General features: G+C 43.7%; 1 protein-coding gene across 6 annotated transcripts in view; it reads right to left on the bottom strand.

Annotated features, from left to right (window-relative positions):
• Positions 1-13,810, bottom strand: part of ehbp1 (EH domain binding protein 1) — a 451,976-nt gene that overhangs the window by 75,061 nt on the left and 363,105 nt on the right. The gene's annotated exons all lie outside the window — the stretch shown is intronic.

Below are 13,810 nucleotides of genomic sequence, written 5' to 3'. Positions count from 1 at the left end.
TATGCGCCACACTGTGAACCCACACCAAACAAGAATGACAAACACATTTCGGGAGAACATCCGCACCGTAACACAACATAAACACAACAGAACAAATACCCAGAAGCCCTTGCAGCACTAACTCTTCCGGGACACTACAATATACACCCCCCGCCACCCCCAACCCCGCCCACCTCAACCTCCTCATGCTCTCTCAGGGAGAGCATGTCTCAAATTCCAAGCTGCTGTTTTGAGGCATGTTAAAAAAAAAGAATGCACTTTGTGACTTCAATAATAAATATGGCAGTGCCATGTTGGCATTTTTTTCCCCATAACTTGAGTTGATTTATTTTGGAAAACCTTGTTACATTGTTTAGGCATCACAACAAAATTAGGCATAATAATGTGTTAATTCCACGACTGTATATATCGGTATCGGTAATTAAGAGTTGGACAATATTGGAATATCGGCAAAAAAGCCATTATCGGACATCTCTAATCACGATTCATTAAAAAAAAAAACCTACTTAAAAGGGCAAGGTTTGAGAGCTAGGGACATTATAATGTTGTCCTAACTCAAAGTCTTCTTCAAACGTGTCTTTATTCTCACGTTTTCTTTTGGAGAGGAACGCAGAACAACTTGTTGACATGAGCAACTCTACCATGTAGCGGCAAAGTTGGCAATGAGACACAAGGGGGCGTCTCCAAAAAGGTCAGCCCGTCCCAAAGAAGAAGTGACGGCTCGGCCCCCTGAAGAGTGCAGCCTTTGAATGGTGACATAGTACTTGTGTGGAGCCACAGGTTGTCACATAGCAAGACACAGATATACTATACGCACACACACTCATCTCCATATTGCTCCCCAACGCTCCTTTGATGCTGCAGCGGATAGGCCGCGTGTGTAAAAAGTACATTAAGCTCTTGCTGGACGCGCCATTCTCCTGCCGTCTCCTCGCAGACACAAAGGCAGATTAAAGCGGCGTCAATCTTATCGGCGTGGAGTGCCATTTTTTAAACATATGTTAATCTGGCGGCGGCTAAAACTCATTCTCTCCTCTGCGCTTGTTTATCTCTTATCAAGCGCGCGGTAGGTGACGGGCGGCTTTGTGGCCGTACTAAGTGTCATTATTTGGATAATTGCGTCCATTGTTGCAGGTGATCCCGCCGTTTCAAACGCGGCGTTGTGGGTAAATAGGTGCCGGGGGGCAAGCGTGTGGAGATATATTCAAAAAGGGGCGGAGGGATTTTTGCGGCGGGGCTACATGACGCGTTTCAATGCTTCTTCATCCCGAGAGCTTAACTTTCAATGCGGACGGTTTTATGTCCTACAAAAGCCTGGCAAAGGAACAATGCTGGGGTCAGAGGCCCTACACACACACACACGCACACACACACACACGCACACACACACACACACACACACACACACACACACACACACACACACTGGTTATCATTTGGAATGGGGACCAAGTTTTTAATCATCACTTGTGGGGACCACCTTTTCTACAGGTTGTGGAGGCATACATTTTTTTTTGGCCACTGCCCAGTTAGCTCATACACGTCTTTAAATCTCTGGATTGATGAAGTAATGTGCTGATCATTCTTACTGGGGACCCTGGGGAAAAAAGAGTTAATATGGTTCATGGGGACCAAATTTTAATATTTTTGCATTATTCACATAAATTTGTACGTGACTACTGAGGACCATTTAAAAAAAAAAAAAAAAAAAGTTCAAATGAAATATGACATGATGGTCAGAATACAGCACTACAGCTGTCCTCTTATAGGAAGTTTCACTACTTAAATGTTAAAGCAAATCCTGCATCTTCTGTGCAGTGTTGGGACTAACGCGTTACAAAGTAACGCGTTACTGTAACGCCGTGAGTTTCGGCGGTAACTAGTAATCTAACGCGTTATTTTTTATATTCAGTAATTTAGTTACCGTTACTACATGATGCGTTACTGCGTTATTTTACGTTACTTTTGATGTAGTATCGGCTAGAAAGAGAAGCGCTGCGGTGTCGTTCTTCTGAATCTTTCTCTGTCACAAGCCGGAGAGAAGAAAAGAGGCGCGGTCTATGTGTGTGTGGGTGTGGGTGTGGGGAGGGGAGGCACACAAGTGATCCGCGGTTTGATATATGAAACAAAACAAAAAAGTTGTTGGCACATTCAGTCCACACACAGCGTGGTCATGGCGAGCGGAGTAACGGAGGAGCTTGAACGCCCAGCGCCATTGAATCGGTGTGTTTATAAGTGCAGACTCGGTTGTGCAAAACGAGGGTTTTAAACACATGCTGAACGTGCTTGAACCACGTTACGACATCCCGTCGCGCACCCACTTCAGCAATAAGATTGTGCCAGATCTTTATGAGCAGGAGAAGAAAAAAGTTGTGGATGAACTATCCCGAGCATCTGTTGCGCTCATGACAGACGGGTGGACGTCCAGCGGAACTATAAGCGCTCACTTCATCACAGCAGACTGGGAGATGAGAAGACACGCCCCCTCTACGAGAGTCACCTTGCGCAGGTACTGACACAAGCAGTGGAGGAATGGAAGATAAAGATATCCCAGTCACACGTGATAATGCCAAAAATCAAATAATTACAGAGAATGAGGCAGGACTGGGACCACAGATAGGTGCTTTGCACATGTAGTGAATTTGGCATCCCAGAAGGGAATCTCAGTCAATAGGATGGAGCGCCTCCTTGGGAGGATCAGGAAGGAGGTTTCCTACTTCCACCCAAGCACAACAGCTGCTCATGTGCTTACGACAAAGCAAGAAATGCTAAAGCTGCCTGCTCATACATGATGTCCCAACGAGGTGGAACTCCACTTATGATATGTTGGAGCAGCAGGCAGCTATATACTCTGCATTGACCCACAACACCCTGAAGACAAATGTCACCCTGTCTGATGATGATGTGAGAGTGGCAGATGAGGTCCTCCAGGTGCTTAAACCCCTCAAAAGTGTTACATCTCTACTGAGCACTGAAACTTCACCATCTGTGTCAATGATCCTGCCACTGAAAACAAGGATTCTACAATCCATGGCTCCAAGTGTGGAAGACAGCAGCATCACTCCAGATGTCAGGCTTTATTTCACTACCTATGTTTCAAGGAAGATGATGTGCCTTCTTATGTTGCACTTAAACTTGTTTTTTATTAATGGTCATTGGTCCAAGTTTAAAGAAAGGAGGAATGCCTTTTTATGTTGCACTGATTTTCATTAATTATGTTTAAAGGAAAATAAAAATGTATGTCAAGTTGATCAACAGATTGTATTATTCTCCAGTGCAACAACAGTACTGAAATGAAGGCTAAAAGGGCATTAATGGGAGCTTTTAAAAAAAAAAGAAGAAAAAAACAAGTAACTAAATAGTTACTTTTCACAGTAACGCATTACTTTTTGGTGTAAGTAACTGAGTTAGTAACTGAGTTACTTTTGAAATAAAGTAACTAGTAACTGTAACTAGTTACTGGTTTTCAGTAACTAACCCAACACTGCTTCTGTGACATTACTGAAAACTGCTATTTAGCAGTAATGAACTACCATAACCATGGGTTGTACTTGTATAGCGCTTTTCTACCTTCAAGGTACTCAAAGCGCTTTGACACTACTTCCACATTTACCCATTCACACACACATTCACACACTGATGGAGGGAGCTGCCATGCAAGGCGCTAACCAGCACCCATCAGGAGCAAGGGTGAAGTGTCTTGCTCAGGACACAACGGACATGACGAGGTTGGTACTAGGTGGGGATTGAACCAGGGACCCTCGGGTCGCGCACGGCCATTCTTCCACTGCGCCACGCCATCCCTACCATACCCAACTAATCGATGAAAATCGTTTATAAAAATAGTTGGCGATTAATTTAGTCATCGATTCGTTGGATCTATGCTATGCGCATGCGCAGAGGCAATTTTTTTTTTCTTTTTTTTTCAAATGTATTTTTTTATTTTTATAAACCTTTATTTATAAACTGCAACATGTACAAACAGCTGAGAAACCCATCCATCCATCCATCCATCTTTTTCCGCTTATCCGAGGTCGGGTCGGGGGGGCAGCAGCCTAAGCAGGGAAGCCCAGACTTTCCTCTCCCCAGCCACTTCGTCCAGCTCCTCCCGGGGGATCCCGAGGTGCTCCCAGGCCAGCCGGGAGACATAGTCTTCCCAACGTGTCCTGGGTCTTCCCCGTGGCCTCCTACCGGTTGGACGTGCCCTAAACACCTCCCGAGGGAGGCGTTCGGGTGGCATCCTGACCAGATGCCCGAACCACCTCATCTGGCTCCTCTCGATGTGGAGGAGCAGCGGCTTTACTTTGAGCTCCTCCCGGATGACAGAGCTTCTCACCCTATCTCTAAGGGAGAGCCCCGCCACCCGGCGGAGGAAACTCATTTCGGCCGCTTTCGCCCGTGATCTTGTCCTTTCGGTCATAACCCAAAGCTCATGATAATAGGTGAGGATGGGAACGTAGATCGACCGGTAAATTGAGAGCTTTGCCTTCCGGCTCAGCTCCTTCTTCACCACAACGGATCGATACAGCGTCCGCATTACTGAAGACGCCGCACTGATCCGCCTGTTGATCCACTCTTCCCTAACTCATGAACAAGACTCCGAGGTACTTGAACTCCTCCACTTGGGGCAGGGTCTCCTCCCCAACTCTGGAGATGGCACTCCACCCTTTTCCCGGGCAAGAACCATGGACTCGGACTTGGAGGTGCTGATTCTCATCCCAGTCGCTTCACACTCGGCTGCGAACCGATCCAGTGAGAGCTGAAGATCCTGGTCAGATGAAGCCATCAGGACCACATCATCTGCAAAAAGCAGAGAGACCTAATCCTGCAGCCACCAAACCGGATACCCTCAACGCCTTGACTGCGCCTAGAAATTCTGTCCATAAAAGTTATGAACAGAATCGGTGACAAAGGGCAGCCGTGGCGGAGTCCAACCCTCACTGGAAACGTGTCCGACTTACTGCCGGCAATGCGGACCAAGCTCTGGCACTGATCATACAGGGAGCGGACCGCCACAATCAGACAGTCCGATACCCCATACTCTCACCACAACAGATCGATACAGCGTCCGCATTACTGAAGACGCCGCACCGATCCGCCTGTCGATCTCACGATCCACTCTTCACTCACTCGTGAACAAGACTCCTAGGTACTTGAACTCCTCCACTTGGGGCAGGGTCTCCTCCCCAACCCGGAGATGGCACTCCACCCTTTTCCCGGGCAAGAACCATGGACTCGGACTTGGAGGTGCTTATTCTCATCCCAGTCGCTTCACACACGGTTGCGAACCGATCCAGTGAGAGCTGAAGATCCTGGCCTGAGGAAGCCATCATCTGCAAAAAGCAGAGACCTAATCCTGCAGCCACCAAACCGTATCCCCTCAACGCCTTGACTGTGCCTAGAAATTCTGTCCATAAAAGTTATGAACAGAATCGGTGACAAAGGGCAGCCTTGGCGGAGTCCAACCCTCACTGGAAACGTGTCCGACTTACTACCGGCAATGCGGACCAAGCTCTGGCACTGATCATACAGGGAGCGGACTGCCACAATCAGACAGTCCGATACCCCATACTCTCTGAGCACTCCCCACAGGACTTCCCGAGGGACACGGTCGAATGCCTTCTCCAAGTCCACAAAGCACATGTGGACTGGTTGGGCAAACTCCCATGCACCCTCAATAGGGTGACCATTTCCATGACACCAAAAAGGAGGACATTATGCATCATATCAATAAATTACTATAGTGTACATAGGACTCTGGTATACCTTATTTATAGTACAATTTTGAGTGGTTTAAAGATGATGTTTGTGTGGCTGAATAGGAAAAAATATTAAAGTCAAGTGTTTGTTAACAGTATTTGTATTTATTCAATACATTGTGGTGTTCAAAAAGTGACCACTGAGATGAATCTTTTCAAGTGCAGAGTGCCACAAAGCATAACATGTGTGGACTTAAATGTAGTTAACATATATAATAAAAAGAAAAATGCCACAAAAAATGTTCCACATCAACATCAAGGCTGCTTGCTGCATATCTGGTTGCGTTATGCAGAATATGGGCCAAACAGTTTGCAGGGAGCACATCTTTTTGGCTCAGTTTCAGCTTCTGATACACACTGTTATGTTTGCCACAATTGACACTGGCATTGTCTGGTGCATATGCAGACATGTTTTTCACCTCTAAGCCAGACATCTCAAGTTTTGCCAGCAGCTGGTTAGTTATGGCTTCTGACGTTTCGTTGCTGTCGCTATAAAAATCCAACAGGACATGTTGGATGCCTTCATCAAAGTGAAAATACCTTACCACAATGGGAAAACACTTTTTTGTTCCTTTATTTGAGGCGTCGGTTGCCACGGAAAAGGGTAGGTTGTTTTCTTTTATGTAGTCGGTATGTCCCTGTACTGAATAGTGAGCGATGACGTTCTCGCACAATGCCTTGGCTTTTGTTCGGCCACAGGCCATCCCTTTAGCTGTGGGCTAGTCAATGAAAATCTCCCGGTCCACTTTCATGCCGCAGTCTAAACTTCTGTAGGACTGGTGATGCTTTACAGCAGTGGCTCTCAACCCTTTTTTCAGTGATGTACCCCCTGTGAACATTTTTTTAATTCAAGTACCCCCTAATCAGAGCAAAGCATTTTTGGTTGAAAAAAAGAGATAAAGAAGTAAAATACAGCACTATGTCATCAGTTTCTGATTTATTAAATTGTATAACAGTGCAAAATATTGCTCATTTGTAGTGGTCTTTCTTGAACTATTTGGAAAAAAATATATAAAATAACTAAAAACTTGTTGAAAAATAAACAAGTGATTCAATTATAAATAAAGATTTCTACACATAGAAGTAATCATCAACTTAAAGTGCCCTCTTTGGGGATTGTAATAGAGACCCATCTGGATTCATCAACTTAATTCTAAACATTTCTTCACAAAAAAAGAAATCTTTAACATCAATATTTATGGAACATGTCTACAAAAAATCTAGCTGTCAAGACTGAATATTGCATTGTTGCATTTCTTTTCACACTTCTTTTTGACAGACATTTTAGTGAGGGTCAAACCATCATGGCATGGGGGAAACTCTGGCTTTATGGTAATGAATGGAATAGCCTACTTGATTTGATGTTCAGTTTATGAACTTACATTACATTACATACCCCCAGGGGTACGCGCACCCCCATTTGAGAACCACTGCTTTACAGCATGGTACACCTTGCACAGCTCCGCAGCGGTTATCTTGTCATCCAGGGGCGACGAAACTTCACGAAAAAATGTCCTCATTGAAGAGGTACCTGCCACACGTTTATTACTTTTATGTTTATCCGCGCACCCGCATGCCGTTCAATTGCAGCATTCCCCTGACTACTTACGTCGACATCACATCGACAAACTGTGCAGAAGCCATGGAATGAGTCTCGACTGCTTTTCGTTATAAATTCGTTCTCTTTTATCCATTCAGAATTAAACGAGGTCTTGCGTTTTGGCATGATGCTAACTTTCTGTCAATGTCATGCCGCAACAGCACATGAACCCTTGTTTACTTTTTTAACCAATGATAAGCAGATTTGTATCCGACACAGCTCTTAGCCAATCATTTGATACGTTACTGCGTTGGGGGCATTTTTTACGGTCTTTGATTGGCTATTGCGCTGCAGCCCAGCAAAGATAAAAAAACTCCGCTCTTCAAGCCTAGTGCCTCAAAAAGGAGGACAAATACGTGTCCGGCTTGACGCTGCGCCGGACGCCGGACAGGGCATTAAAAATCCGGACTGTCCGGCCTAAATCCGGACACCTGGTCACCCTAACCCTCAAGGACCCTGCCGAGAGTATAGAGCTGGTCCACAGTTCCACGACCAGGACGAAAACCACACTGTTGCTCCTGAATCCGAGGTTCGACTATCCGGCGTAGCCTCCTCTCCAGTACACCTGAATAGACCTTACCGGGAAGGCTGAGGAGTGTGATCCCACGATAGTTGGAACACACCCTCCGGTTCCCCTTCTTAAAGAGAGGAACCACCACCCCGGTCTGCCAATCCAGAGGTACCGCCCAGCTGAGAAACAATAATCAAAATAAGTATGGTGCCAGTATGCTGGTTTTTTTTCTTCAATAAAATACTGGAAAGGATATAAATGTAGTTTGTCTCTTTTATCCGATTATTAATCGAAGTAATAATCGACAGATTAATCGATTATCAAATGAATCGTTAGTTGCAGCCATATATAGAAGGATGGAAAATTCTGAATGTGAATCATACTTTAAGGTGATAATGTTTTATAATCATGCCGTATGAAAATGTCATCCTAAGGAACACTAAACCAGATTTTGTTTTTGGAAAAATACATTAGTTTTAGTTTTTACAAATTATATATCAGTGGTTCTCAAATGGGGGCATGCGTACCCCTGGGGGTACTTGAAGGTATGCGAGATTTTTTTTTAAATATTCTAAAAATAGCAACAATTCAAAAATCCTTTATAAATATAAATAAAAACCTATCTTTTTGTCCAAATAGTTCAAGAAAGACCACTACAAATGAGCAATATTTTGCACTGTTATACAATTTAATAAATCAGAAACTGATGACATAGTGCTGTATTTTACTTCTTTATCTCTTTTTTTCAACCAAAAATGCTTTGCTCTGATTAGGGGGTACTTGAATTTAAAAAAAATTCACAGGGGGTACATCACTGAAAAAAGGTTGAGAACCACTGTTATATATTATGTTAGTTTTGATACAGCCCGATGAGGGGGGCTGCTGTGCAAAAGTCTCACACTCAAACTAACCAGCAAACATGTTTTATGGGCCAAGGCTTAAAAATCACTTAGGCATCTTCAGAATTGATCTGACTATCATTTAAAAAGTTTTGTTTTTTTGTCCCCATACCGTCAGAGGTCCCCTAAAGGTGACTGTGTAAACAGAGCGATGTCCCCATTAAGTAAGCATTGCCAGAACACACACACACACACACACACACACACACACACACACACACACACACACACACACACACACACACACACACACACACACACACACACACACACACACACACACACACACACACACACACACATCCGGACCAAAGGGGAAGCGAACCATCCAGACTGTTATCGACGCAAAGTTCAAAAGCCAGCATCTGTGATGGTATGGGGGTGCATTAGTGCCCAAAGCATGGGTAACTTACACATCTGTGAAGGCACCATTAATGCTGAAAGGTACATACAGGTTTTGGAACAACATATGCTGCCATCTAAGCGCCGTCTTTTTCATGGACGCCCCTGCTTATTTCAGCAAGACAATGCCAAGCCACATTCAGCACGTATTACAACAGCGTGGCTTCGTAAAAAAAGAGTGCGGGTACTTTCCTGGTCCGCCTGCAGTCCAGACCTGTCTCCCATCGAAAATGTGTGGCGCATTATGAAGCGTAAAATACGACAGCGGAGACCCCGGACTGTTGAACGACTGAAGCTCTACATAAAACAAGAATGGGAAAGAATTCCACTTTCAAAGCTTCAACAATTAGTTTCCTCAGTTCCCAATCGTTTATAGAGTGTTGTTAAAAGAAAAGGTGATGTAACACAGTGGTGAACATGCCCTTTCCCAACTACTTTGGCACGTGTTGCAGCCATGAAATTCTAAGTTAATGATTATTTGCAAAATAAAAAGTTTATGAGTTTGAACATCAAATATCTTGTTTTTGTAGTGCATTCAACTGGATATTGGTTGAAAAGGATTTGCAAATCATTGTATTCCGTTTATATTTACATCTAACACAATTTCCCAACTCCTATGGAAACGGGGTTTGTATACAGGTAAAAGCCAGTAAATTAGAATATTTTGAAAAACTTGATTTATTTCAGTAATTGCATTCAAAAGGTGTAACTTGTACATTATATTTATTCATTGCACACAGACTGATGCATTCAAATGTTTATTTCATTTAATTTTGATGATTTGAAGTGGCAACAAATGAAAATCCAAAATTCCGTGTGTCACAAAATTAGAATATTACTTAAGGCTAATACAAAAAAGGGATTTTTAGAAATGTTGGCCAACTGAAAAGTATGAAAATGAAAAATATGAGCATGTACAATACTCAATACTTGGTTGGAGCTCCTTTTGCCTCAATTACTGCGTTAATGCGGCGTGGCATGGAGTCGATGAGTTTCTGGCACTGCTCAGGTGTTATGAGAGCCCAGGTTGCTCTGATAGTGGCCTTCAACTCTTCTGCGTTTTTGGGTCTGGCATTCTGCATCTTCCTTTTCACAATACCCCACAGATTTTCTATGGGGCTAAGGTCAGGGGAGTTGGCGGGCCAATTTAGAACAGAAATACCATGGTCCGTAAACCAGGCACGGGTAGATTTTGCGCTGTGTGCAGGCGCCAAGTCCTGTTGGAACTTGAAATCTCCATCTCCATAGAGCAGGTCAGCAGCAGGAAGCATGAAGTGCTCTAAAACTTGCTGGTAGACGGCTGCGTTGACCCTGGATCTCAGGAAACAGAGTGGACCGACACCAGCAGATGACATGGCACCCCAAACCATCACCCAACCATGCAAATTTTGCATTTCCTTTGGAAATCGAGGTCCCAGAGTCTGGAGGAAGACAGGAGAGGCACAGGATCCACGTTGCCTGAAGTCTAGTGTAAAGTTTCCACCATCAGTGATGGTTTGGGGTGCCATGTCATCTGCTGGTGTCGGTCCACTCTGTTTCCTGAGATCCAGGGTCAACGCAGCCGTCTACCAGCAAGTTTTAGAGCACTTCATGCTTCCTGCTGCTGACCTGCTCTATGGAGATGGAGATTTCAAGTTCCAACAGGACTTGGCCCCTGCACACAGCGCAAAATCTACCCGTGCCTGGTTTACGGACAATGGTATTTCTGTTCTAAATTGGCCCGACAACTCCCCTGACCTTAGCCCCATAGAAAATCTGTGGGGTATTGTGAAAAGGAAGATGCAGAATGCCAGACCCAAAAACGCAGAAGAGTTGAAGGCCACTATCAGAGCAACCTGGGCTCTCATAACACCTGAGCAGTGCCAGAAACTCATCGACTCCATGCCACGCCGCATTAACGCAGTAATTGAGGCAAAAGGAGCTCCAACCAAGTATTGAGTATTGTACATGCTCATATTTTTCATTTTCATACTTTTCAGTTGGCCAACATTTCTAAAAATCCCTTTTTTGTATTAGCCTTAAGTAATATTCTAATTTTGTGACACACGGAATTTTGGATTTTCATTTGTTGCCACTTCAAATCATCAAAATTAAATGAAATAAACATTTGAATGCATCAGTCTGTGTGCAATGAATAAATATAATGTACAAGTTACACCTTTTGAATGCAATTACTGAAATAAATCAAGTTTTTCAAAATATTCTAATTTACTGGCTTTTACCTGTATATATATATATATATATATATATATATATATATATATATATATATATATATATATATATATATATATATGTCATGACTTGGTCCTGGGTGTTTGCTTTTCCGGAATGCAATGGAAAGTTGGCTCGGGCGAGACGGGAATGTAAATACATATTTATTTATAACACTCAAAGGAACAAAAAGCGCGCTCAAGGCGGATGTACAAACTTGACTAACGAAACAAAAAGACTTGCACGTGGGCAAAAAACTGTGAACAATTAAACAAAAACACTAACTGCGGCATTAATAAACAAAAAACTTACTTGGCATGGACTATGAAGTGCGCAGAGGTAAAAGTGTGACAGGGGTATGAATCCGGGAATGTGCAGAGCATAATTGTGGGATGTCGTCAGAACGACAAACTGAAAACAATGAACTTAAATACTATAGACATGATTAGTGAAAGCAGGTGCGTGACTCAAAACGTGAAACAGGTGCGTGACGTGACAGATGAAAACTAATGGTTGCTATGGTGACAAAACAAAACAAAAGTGCACAAAAAGTCCAAAAACAAAACCGAACATGACTAAAACAAAACATGATCACACAGACATGACAATATACATATATATATATACCGTATTTTCCGCACTATAAGGCGCACCTAAAAACCACAATTTTTCTCAAAAGCTGACAGTGCGCCTAATAACCCGGTGCGCTTTATTACGATTCATTTTCATAAAGTTTCGGTCTCGCAACTTCGGTAAACAGCCGCCATCTTTTTTCCCGGTAGAACAGGAAGCGCTTCTTCTTCTACGCAAGCAACCGCCAATGAAAGCACTCGCCCCCATAGAACAGGAAGCGCTTCACCCGCCCCCATAGAACAGGAAGCGCTTCACCCGCCCCCGGAAGAAGAAGAAAAAACGCGCGGATATCACCGTACGTTTCATTTCCTGTTTACATCTGTAAAGACCACAAAATGGCTCCTACAAAACGATCCGGTTCATAAAAAGACGCAATCTCTCCATCCGCACACGGATTACTACCGTATTTCACAGCAACTGAACCGCACTGTGGAACGGGAGCACGTACGGTGAATATTCGCTCCACAGGGAATGAGAAGTCATCCTTCACTGTGGTTCTAGCTTGCCATGCTAACTTCCACCCATCCAAAAGAGACCTTTCCAGCCGGCGTCATCATAAAAGCTAACTCGAAGGGATGGATGGATGAAGAAAAGATGAGCGAGTGGTTAAGGGAAGTTTACGCGAAGAGGCCGGGTGGCTTTTTTCACACAGCTCCGAAGGCGAACACACCTTCACTAAGACGGGCAGATAGCGCCGGTCGACATACGCCAACATCTGCCAGTGGATCGTAAATGCCTGGGCAGATAGTTTCGGTCACAACTGTGGTCCGACCTTTCCGGAAGGCAGGATTCACAGAACTGCTGGACAACAGTGACACTGACTCCGGTGACTTCGACGAGACGGAACCGGCCATTTTGGATCCCGTATTCGCCCAACTTTTCAATTCGGACACCGAAGACGAAGAATTCGAAGGATTTACGAATGAAGAATAACTTCAGAAGGTGAGCGCTATGTTTATTTTGTGTGTTGTGACATTAACGTTCGAGCAACATTATGTTGCTATTTATTGCTCTACACCATTTTGAATTTTACTATGTTTGTGATTGCACATTTGCGTACATTTTGGGACAGAGTTGTTAGAACGCTGGTTTTCAATATATTATTAAAGTTTGACTGAACTATCTGACTGTTTTTTTGACATTCACTTTAGCGCAGCGTTTTTTTGACATTCACTTTAGCGCAGCGTAGGCGCGGCTTTTAGTCCGGGGCGGCTTATTGGTGGACAAAATTATGAAATATGTAATTCATAGAAGGTGCGGCTAATAATCCGGTGCGCCTTATAGTGCGGAAAATACGGTATATATATATATATATATATATATATATACATACACATATATATATGTATATATATATATATATATATATATATATATATATATATATATATATAGTTACTATCAATGCAGTCAGCTTTTGGCCCTCGACCACATTTTGTTTAGCCCAATACGGCCCCCAAGTTAAAAAGTTTGGACAGCCCTGCTCTGCAGTAAGTCTAAAAGTCTCCCTTTACTTTGACGCAGAGAAAAACTTGATTCATTTCGGTCTTCCCAGCTCAATAGAGTTGAATGAGAAGGCCAGTGGCCTCTTTAAAGACAATGGAGGACATTAAGAGAATCCGCATTCGGCGCTAAAACCCACAAATATCCGTCCTGCATGACAAAGACCCCACCGTTATTCGACATGTTGCATGTCGGCGGCCGGCGCGTGTGAAGGACAGTCCTCCCGGTGGTGCAAGCATAACAAGTTCATTAGTCGAGAGGGGGCGTCGCAGGAATTCAAATTCCCCCC

This window comes from Nerophis lumbriciformis, linkage group LG02, assembly GCF_033978685.3.
Source record: "Nerophis lumbriciformis linkage group LG02, RoL_Nlum_v2.1, whole genome shotgun sequence".
Classification (NCBI taxonomy): domain Eukaryota; kingdom Metazoa; phylum Chordata; class Actinopteri; order Syngnathiformes; family Syngnathidae; genus Nerophis; species Nerophis lumbriciformis.
Note: the sequence above shows the minus strand (reverse complement) of the source record. Positions and strands in the feature narration are given on the sequence as shown.